We start from the raw sequence: 9,047 nt of genomic DNA on the forward strand, positions 1-9,047 counted from the left end.
GAGAGAGAGGGAGACACAAAATCTGAAGCAGGCTCCAGGCTCTGAGCTGTCAGCACAGAACCCGATGTGGGGCTCGAACTCATAGACCATGAGATCATGACCTGAGCTGAAGTAGAACGCTTAACCAACTGAGCCACCCAGACGCCCCTGAAGTGAGGGAATTCTTAAGATGTTTTAAGAGTCAAACTAAGATTATTCCTTTAGTATTTAAATTTTACTGTCACCAAATGCTAGAAGGTTCCAGGCATGTGGTAGCTGTTACTAAAAAGACATTATTGGTATTTGTGGAAATTAAACAGTAAAAGTTAAATCAAAGACATAATAAGTTTAAATTAGAAACAAAAAATATCTATTGTATTTATTGTGAAGGGAAGAAGTAGAGGCTCTGAAGTCATACTGGCCTTGAGGTTAGACCCGACCACTTTATTTACTCATTCAATATTTATTAAGTACCTACTATGTGCCAAGTAATTACCCATGTGCAATCTTCCATGTGTTTTGTAATATTTTATGCTACTTTAAAGTGCATTTTAGGGTTTTTAAAATTGTCTTTAATGTTTATTTTTGTGAGTAAGAGACAGTACATGAGCAGCATAGGGGCAGAGAGAGGAGACAGAATCCGAAGTAGGCTCCAGGCTCTGAGCTGTCAGCACAGAACCTGATCCTGGGCTCAAACTCACAAACCTGAGCCGAAGTTGACCCTTAACTGACTGAGCCACTCAGGTGCCCCTAAAGTACATTTAAAATTTTCCAGATTCCTACTGTTCATTGCAAATATCTGGGCATACAATCGATTTTGTGTATTGGCCTTGAATATGGCAGCCTTGCTAAACTCACAATAGTTTTGATAGCTTTGTTGTAGATTCCATTGGATTTTCTATATAAATCATATTCTCTGCAAATAATGACAGTTTACTTCTTTTTAATTATAGATGCCTTTCATTTCTTAACCTTTCCTTATTTCACTGGCCAAAACCTCCAGTACAATGTTCGAAAGAAGGAGTAAGAGTGGATATCCTTGCCTTGTTCCTGATTTTAGGGAAATAATCCAGTCTTTCCCATTATATAGGATGATGTTAGCTATAAATTTTTAGTAGATGCTCTTTTTCATGTTGATGAAGTTCCCTTCTGATTCATAGTTTTCTGAAAGTTTTTTATTTTTAAACATTTCTTTTTTTAATTAAAATTTTTTTTTCACATTTATTTATTTTTGAGAGACAGCATGAGACAGTGTGAGCGGGAGAGGGGCAGAGAGAGAGGAAGACACAGAATCCGAAGCAGGCTCCAGGCTGTGAGCAAGCGTTCAGCACAGAGCCAGACACGGGTCTCAAACCCACAAACCGTGAGATCATGACCTGAGCTGAAGTCGGACACTTAACCAACTAAGCCACCAAAGCACCCCCAAAAGTTTTTTATTTTTAAATTAGGAATGAATCACACGGTTTTTCTTCTTTAGTCTCTTCCTGTAAATTATTATATTGATTGATTTTCTTTTTTTTATGTTTATTTTTGAGAGAGAAAAAGTGCAAGGGGGAGGGGCAGAGAGAGGGACACAGAGGATCTGAAGTGGGCTTTGCACTGACAGCAGAGAGCCCAATGCAGGCTCAAATTCATGAACCACGGGATCATGACCTGAGCCAAAGTCTGACACTTAACCAACTGAGCCACCCAGGTGCCCCAATATGTGATTGATTTTCAAAAATTAAACCAACCTTGCATTCCTGAGATGAACTGCACTTGGTCATGATGTGTTATCATTTTTATATATTGTTGGATTTCATTTACTAAAATTTTATTGGGTTTATACATCTACTAAAAGGGTTTTTTTAAATGTTTTATTTATTTCTGAGAGAGAGAGAGAGAGAGAGAGAGACAGCATGAACAGGGGAGGGTTGGAGAGAGAGGGAGATACAGAATCTGAAACAGGCTCCAGGCTCTGAGCTAGCTGTCAGCACAGAGCCCGTCACGGAGCTTGAACCCACGAACCATGAGATCATGACGTGAGCTGAAGTCGGACACTTAACTGACTGAGCCACCCAGGTGCCCCTAAAAGGGATATTTTTGATGTCATGTAATGTTGGCCTCATAGAGTGAATTGGGAAGTTTTCGCTCTCTGTTTTCTGGAAGAGTTTGTGTAGAACTGACATATTTTTCTTTCTTAAGTGTTTGTTAAAATTCTCTAGTGAAGTTTTCTTTGTGGGAAAGATCATAACCATAAATTCAATTTCTTTAATAGACATAGGGCTATTCAGGTTTTCTATTTCTTCTTGGGTGAGCTTTGATAGTTAATGGGAATTTCCCCATTTCACATAAGTTATTAAATTTATTGGCATAAAGTTCATAATAGTCTTTTCTTACATGTTAAATAACTATAGAATCTGTAGTGAGGTCACCTCTCAGTGCTGATGTTGATAATTCTTGTCTGCTCTCTTTTTTTATTAGTCTGGCTAGAGATTTATAAGTTTTATTGATCTCCCCAAAGAATCAGTTTTTGGTTGCAGTGATTTTTCTTTATTGTTTTCCTGTTTTCTGTTCCACTGATTTCAGCTCTAATCTTTATTTCTTTTCTTTAGCTTACTTCAGGTTTCATTCACCTTTTTTTCCCTCCAGTTTCTTAAGGTGGAAGTTGAGGTCATGGCCTTGTGGCCTTTCTTTTTTTCAAATATAGGCATTTTGTGCTACACACTTCCCTCTAATTATAGCTTTAGACCATGAATTAGGCAGGTGGTGTTGGTGGATATAGGAGAGACTATACAAGGAATTAGAACACAAAGAATGGGAAACACAATATAGCTTGGATGCATAGTGAGAGGTATTCCATATAAGGGGAGCCCATGCAAGGAACTGGAACATGGAGAATTTGGAGAAAGGCAGGTTACTTAGTAGCGCTGAGTTATAGTGACAGGGGGTGCAGCAAGAGATGAAGCTGGAGAAGACGGAGCCAGATAATAAAAGGCTTTAGCCGGGGCAACTGGCTGGCTCGGTCAGTTAAACATCTGACTTCGGCTCAGGTCATGATCTCGCAGTCTGTGAGTTCAAGCCCTGCGTCAGGATCTGTGCTGATGGCTCAGAGCCTGGAGCCTGCTTCAGATTCTGTGTCTCCTTCTCTTTCTGTTCCTCCTCTGCTTGCACTCTGTCTCTCTCTCTCTCAATGGTAAATAAAGATTTTAAAAAATAAATAAAAGGCTTTGGGGGCATGTGGGTGGCTCCATCACTTAAGCGTCTGACTCGTGTTTTTGGCTCAGGTAATGATCTCACAGTATCGTGGGTTACAACCCCTGTGTTGGGCTGTGTTCCGACTGTGGAGACTGCTTGGGATTCTGTCTCTCCTTCTCTCTCTGCCCCTCCCCTACTCTTATTGTGTCTGTGTGTCTGTTTCTCTCAAGATAAATAAACTGTAAGGGGCACCTGGGTGGCTTAGTCGGTTAAGCGTCCGACTTTCACTTGGGTCATCATCTCGCGGTTTGTGGGTTCAAGCCCCGCGTCGGGCTCTGTGCTGACTGCCCGCTCAGAGCCTGGAGCCTGTTTCAGCCTGTGACTCCCTCTCTCTCTGACCCTCCCCTGCTCACGCTGTCTGTCTCTCCCTCTCTCCTAAAAATACACAAAACATTAAAAAAAAAAAGATAAATAAACTGTAAAAAAAAAAAAAAAAAAAGCTTTGGCCTGATGGCAATAAAGAGTGAGGGGTAAAGAGTGAGGGGATTTTAAGCAGGGGAGCAGCAGCATGATAATATTTGCATTTTATACAGATACTCCTGTGATCATGTGGAAGCAGAGAAGCACCTGGAATCAGAAACACCAGACAGAGGGTGGTCTTGGGCACTTGAGTGGCTCAGTCAGCTAAGCATCTGACTCTTGTATCAGCTCCATTTATCTCACAGTTTGTGAATTTGAGCCCCATGTCAGCTCTGAGGTGCCAGAGCTGAGTCTGCCTGGGATTCTCTCTCTCCCTCTCTCTGCGCCTCATCTGCTCACACATGTGTGCCCTCTCTTCTCTCTCAAAATAAATAAACTTCCTTTGGGACTGAGATTAATGTCCTTATAAAAGAGACCCCAGATCCTTACCTCCAGGACACAGTGACAGACTGCTTTCTATGAACCAGGAAGCAGTCCTCACCAGACGTGGAATCTACCAAAGCTGTGGTCTTGGACTTGCAGCCTCTGAACTGTGAGAAATAAGCTTCTGTCATTCATAATCCACCCAGTCTGTGGGATCCTGTGATGGTAGCCTGAATGGACGAAGACAGGGCACCGCTCACATTGTATTCTCTGTGGTGGTGATCCAGTGTTTACATTCACTTAGACTCCAATATTAATAGTGCTTCCCTGTGTCCAGAGTGGCCCTGAAGTTTCTTTATGATGTCTTTACAAATGTTCAAGAAGAGTAGATGAGAAGGCATGACCTAATCACCTCCCAAAGGCTCTGCTTCCTAATACCATCACACTGTGCATTAGGATTTAACATATGAAAGGAGGGGGGGGCCGGGGACACAGACATTCAGTTAGTAACGTACTCCTCTGAGTCGGTCAGTCTATGGCCCTGTCTTTCCTGAAGCAACGTAGAAAAGCAAGGCTACCTGTGAAAGGAACTGATTTTGCAGTCTTGCCATCTAGTGCTCATACCTAATAGACACTTTGTAGATGGTGTTTTTCCATAATCTCTAAAGAATTCTGTTGAAAAAAATAAATCTATGGCCATAGACTCGACACGTTAAATTGGCCCACTCAGGGATTTCATCTATCATCTTGTTCTCACTGCTCTGGTGAGATGTCCAGTTGAGCTAACAAACTACGTATAGGCAATAAAGAAAACCCATTGGGGGGTGCCTGGGTGGCTCAGTTGGTTAAGTGCCAGCTTCAGCTCACGTCATGATCTTGCAGTCTATGGGTTCGAACCCTGCGTCGGGCTCTGTGCTGATGGCTCAGAGCCTAGAGCCTGCTTCAGATTCTGTGTCTCCCTCTCTCTCTGCCCCATTCTCTCTCTCTCTCTTTCTCTCTCTCTCTCAAAAATAAATAAACATTTAAAATATTTTTTTAAAAATGAGAGAAAACCCATTGGAGCATACAGTCATTTCCAATGAGGGAACTCTTTGGCCACTGGTGAATGAGAAAGTTAAGTTCACAAGCCTGATGTTCACTGATTTTTTTATTATTAATTTTTTCTTTATTGTTAAATTAATATCCAAGTTAGTTAGCATATAGTGCAACAATGATTTCAGGAGTGGATTCCTTAATGCCCCCTTGCCCATTTAGCCCATGTCCCCCTCCCACAACCCCTCCAACAACCCTCTGTTTGTTCTCCATTATGTTTTGTCCCTCTCCCTGTTTTATATTATTTTTGCTTCCTGTCCCTTATGTTCATCTGTTTTGTATCTTAAAGTCCTCAGATGAGTGAAGTGATATGGTATTTGTCTTTCTCCGACTAATTTCACTCAGCATATACCCTCTAGTTTCATCCACATAGTTGCAAATGTCAAGATTTCATTGTTTTTAATTGCCGAGTAATACTCCATTGTATATATGCCACATCTTCTTTATCCAATCATCCATCAATGGACACTTGGGCTGTTTCCATGCTTTGGCTATTGATGATTCGCTGATATTTTACTCTGGAATGATTTACTGTGTGTGTGTGTGTTTTTAAAAAAAACCACGGAAGCTTGTACATCTCCAAATGTAACATTGTGTGTCAACTATATGTTAATGAAAGAAAAGGGGCATCTGGGTGGCTCATTTGGTTAAGTGATCAACTCTTGGTTTCACCTCATGTCACGATCTTGTTGTGTGTGTGTTCAAGCCCCGCATTGGGCTCCATGCTGACAGCGCAGAGCCTATTTGGGATTCTCTCTCTTTCCTTCTCTCTCTGTCCCTCCCCTGTTCATGCGCTCTCTCACTCTAAAAATAAATAAATAAACGAAAGAAAGAAAGAAAGAAAGAAAGAAAGAAAGAAAGAAAGAAAGAAAGAAAGAAGGGAAGAAGGGAAGGAAGGAAGAAAGAAGGGAAGGAGGAAGGGAAGGAGGGAGGGAGAGAGAAAGAGAACTCAAATACAAACATTATGGTGATTTAAGTCCTATATATTGTTCACTTACATAATTTTAAGCAGCATACAATAGTTGGTAATTCTAAAAAATCAGCATCATGTTTGAAAGCTAAGCTACAGTTGCATTTAGGTGAATTATATTAAATTGCTATAAACGTTGATCTCATTGCCATTGTATGAAAAGCTCTAACAAGAAACATATTCTGTAGGCTTTAATTTCTCAAATGAGCTGCAGTTTCTCCATTTGGTCAATCAAAATATTCTGAAATTCCTTGGAGGCTTTTGGATAAGCCACATTAGTTCTGTTGTATAACTACGTAGGAATCATAAAACAATAAACTCTCTTCCATTTTCACAGCACTTGGCTATATCCATGAAAGTAACTTTGTTTGTAAACAAAATATTTAAATTTTAAGCTGGACATTTGTGCCTTGTATATAAGGAAATTATTATCGGTCATGTTAAAGCTGAAACGTTTCAATGGACAGAGTAAGGTTATCAAACATCTGTTATTGAATTAATAATGTTTTTAAGGGACACCTGGGTGGCTCAGTCAGTTGAGCATCCAACTTCTGCTCAGGTCATGATCTTGGGGTCCGTGAGTTCAAGCCCAGTGTTAGGCTCTGTGCTGATAATTCAGAGCCAGGAGCCTGCTTTGGATTCTGTGTCTCCCTCTCTCTCTTTGCCCCTCCCCCACTCCTGCGATGTCTCTCTCTCTCTCTCAAAAATAAACACTAAAAAAAAATCAGNTTTTAATGTATAATTTTTTTTTTGCACCCATGCTGTTGATTGCTAAATGTAATAGTCTGATCATGACGCTGAATAAATGTGTCTTTTAAAAAAAAAATCAGTAATGTTTTGCAAAGCATAAAACAATGGGACAACATACATACTTCAAAAAGCTTATGGGATGCCTGGATGGCTCAGTGAGTTAAGCATCCGACTTTGGCTCAGGTCATGATCTCATGGCCCTGTGAGTTCAAACCCTGCATTGGGCTCTATACTGGCAGCTCAGAGCCTGGAGCCTGTTCAGATTCTATGTCTCCCTCTCTCTCTCTGCCCTCCCCCACTCACACTCTGCCTCTTTCTCTCAAAAATAAATAAAACATTAAAAAAGATTTTTCAGGGGCGCCTGGGTGGCTCAGTTGGTTGAGCGTCCGACATGGCTCAGGTCATGATCTCACGGTTTGTGGGTTTGAGCCCCATGTCAGGCTCTGTGCTGACAGCTAGCTCAGAGCCTGGAGCCTGCTTCAGATTCTGTGTCTCCCTCTCTCTCTGACCCTCCCCTGCTCACACTGTCTCTCTCTCTCTCTTTCTCTCTCAGAAATAAATAAAACATTAAAAAAAGAAATAAAAAGAAAAAAATTTTAAGCTTTTTTATAACTTGAGAGAAAGAAAAGTTTGGTTTTTGTTTTGTACAATTCTGTATTTTTTAATGATTTTTTGCCAACGGCACTGAAACAGCAGCAAGACACGGAGTATTTTAAGCTGCTTCCTTTTGATCTGGGTGGCTGTAGGTTTTGTGCACCAGGTCTCCGGGTAGAATCCCTGCGCTTGCAACTCTGGAGGTGAATCTGTGCGTATCCTCATACGCTTCAGTCACCTGAGTGGTTGCTCCACCATCTTTGCACAGAACTCTCCCCTTGCCTTTGAATTCCGATTTTGCAAATCTGTGTACTATGGACTATGGCTATCTGACCTTCTCCAAAGCACCTTATGGAGGAGAAAGTGACTTCCCTCTAGGACCTGAGTAGGTCACAGCCTTTCCTGAACAGCAATAAGGATTCAGCTCCTTGAACTTCAGGGAGGTTGTTAATTTCTTCCCCCAGATTATTATTGGCATTGACCCTGAATACATACTTCATATACCAAGGTATAGGAGAGTCAAAATAAGGATCCCAGGAAGTCCAGAAACAGTAAAGCAGCCAGTGACTTGGCGGATTCCCCATAAAGAACAGAGAGGAAATGGAACCAGATGCCTCAGATCCTCTCAACTATGTTACAGTCACATTTTCAGTTTATGACTGGTCTCAAAGGGAGACTTTGCGATAAGGCTCATTCTATAAAAGCAAGAAAATTTATTATTGTTTTAAAGAATGGCTTCCCAGGCCTTCCCCCCACCCCAAGCTTATTTATCTATTTTGAGAGAGAGAGACAAACTTCAGTTTAACTCTAGAGTTGAAGTCTTGGTCACCTCTTAGGGATTTTGTTCTGTTTTTGATACCAGCTTTATAAATCAATCAGTGAATAAACGAACAGTTCTCATTCCTTTCTAGAAAAGCAATGAGCCCTCTTTTCTAGTTCAGTCACGTCCATTCCCCAACCCCCCACACCAAGGAGACTAAGAAAAGGGATTTGTACAATCTCAGTGCAGAGTCTCAAATGGCAGTGCTCTTGCCCCAAAGCAGCCACGCTCTGATGCTCTTCAAACTACACGCTCACCGGCATGGGAGTTAACTGTTTTTTCCGCCTCCTTTCCCTCGGATCCCCAAAGAGCAAGAGGCTCTCGCCCCAACTTCAGTCTGGGGTATCGAGTCTGGTTTGGGACTATCAGTCTGCACAGCGTGGTCACCGTGAGGTGGATTAATTTCCTCCAACTTTACGTCCAAAAGCACATTCAGTGGTGCTAGAATTCCCGTGTTTCACGAAAGCCTCAAGATACTGGGAGAGAGAAAGTAAAAACAAAAACCTAACCCCCTGAGGACCCTGTGGTGCCAGGAAGGGAAAATAAAAACGGTCAGCACTCCGAGGATGTAACCTGTACTTGGAATTGAGGTGCCTGTTTCGGTGTACCTGTCACGTGACTCAAAGCCCGGGGTGGTAACATTTTGTGGTAGTAGGCATGCGCAGATAGTAGCATCTAACACAAGTAATAGGACTATTCTGTTCAGAACCAACAGGCAGTTCCAAGGCTGGACGACATAGTCCCAGGAAGGAGCGGAGGAAATGACTCGGAGCAGTTTAGGAAGCAGATGCCAGGCATCAGCGGGGAACCTGGCGCACGGGC

This window comes from Crocuta crocuta, unplaced genomic scaffold, assembly GCF_008692635.1.
Source record: "Crocuta crocuta isolate KB4526 unplaced genomic scaffold, BGI_CrCroc_1.0 scaffold128, whole genome shotgun sequence".
In the NCBI taxonomy this organism is placed as follows: domain Eukaryota; kingdom Metazoa; phylum Chordata; class Mammalia; order Carnivora; family Hyaenidae; genus Crocuta; species Crocuta crocuta.